Source organism: Dipodomys ordii, unplaced genomic scaffold (assembly GCF_000151885.1).
Source record: "Dipodomys ordii isolate 6190 unplaced genomic scaffold, Dord_2.0 Scaffold113, whole genome shotgun sequence".
NCBI lineage: Eukaryota > Metazoa > Chordata > Mammalia > Rodentia > Heteromyidae > Dipodomys > Dipodomys ordii.
In genome coordinates, this window is record NW_012267329.1 from 6,002,530 (window position 1) to 6,003,411 (window position 882).

Here is an 882-nt window from a genome sequence, read left to right on the forward strand (position 1 = left end):
CAAGGCCAGCCTTGAACTGTCTCAACACTGCTTTTCCCAAAAGGATCATTGAAATTGATTAAATATTTTACCCTATGGGACAATGACACAGAGAATAAAACTTACAAGAATGTATTTACAGCTGTGTGTCAGTGTCTCACGCTTAAAATCCTAGCTACCTAGAAGGCTGAGATCTGAGGATTGTGGTGTGAAGCCAACCTAGGCAGGAAAGTCTATGAGACTCTCATCTCCAATAAACTACCCAGAAAAGGCAGGAAGTGGTGTGGTGGCTCAAATAGGAGAGTGCTAGCCTTAAGCAAAAGCTCAGAGACAGTGTCCAGACCCTGAGTTCAAGCCCTAGGACCGGCAAAAATTAAAAAGAGTATTTTTCAAATAGTTGTTCTCCTTAATTGAATGATTTTTTTATGAAGTAAAACAATACAAAAATTATCTTCTATTCACTTCAGCTGACTTCTCTGAGTTGGGGAATCCATACAAGCACCCACACACATCGCCTACGGTTATCTAGGAAGGCTACTTCCTATGTTGGCACAGTGATAGCACTCTGCCCTTCACCCTAAAGGACTTTGGGAGATGTCAGTTAATAGGAAGGAAGGGAAGGCAAGAGTCTAGAAATGGAGTTGGCAGCTAAATAGGGTCTAGTGTTTGGTTTCGACCACTAATATCTTCTCTTTTTAAAAGATGAACATATTTTTATTGCACTGTGTTCAAGATTTCAGAACAAGGATTCATATATATGTATATTATTTTATTGTCAAGATGTTATACAGAGGGTTTACAGTTACATTAGTAAGGTAATAAGTACATTTCTTGTCAAAATGTCTTCTTTTCTCCTCTTGAAAACTGTTCAGATCATGGCACAGAGACCTGTAGTAATGAGGC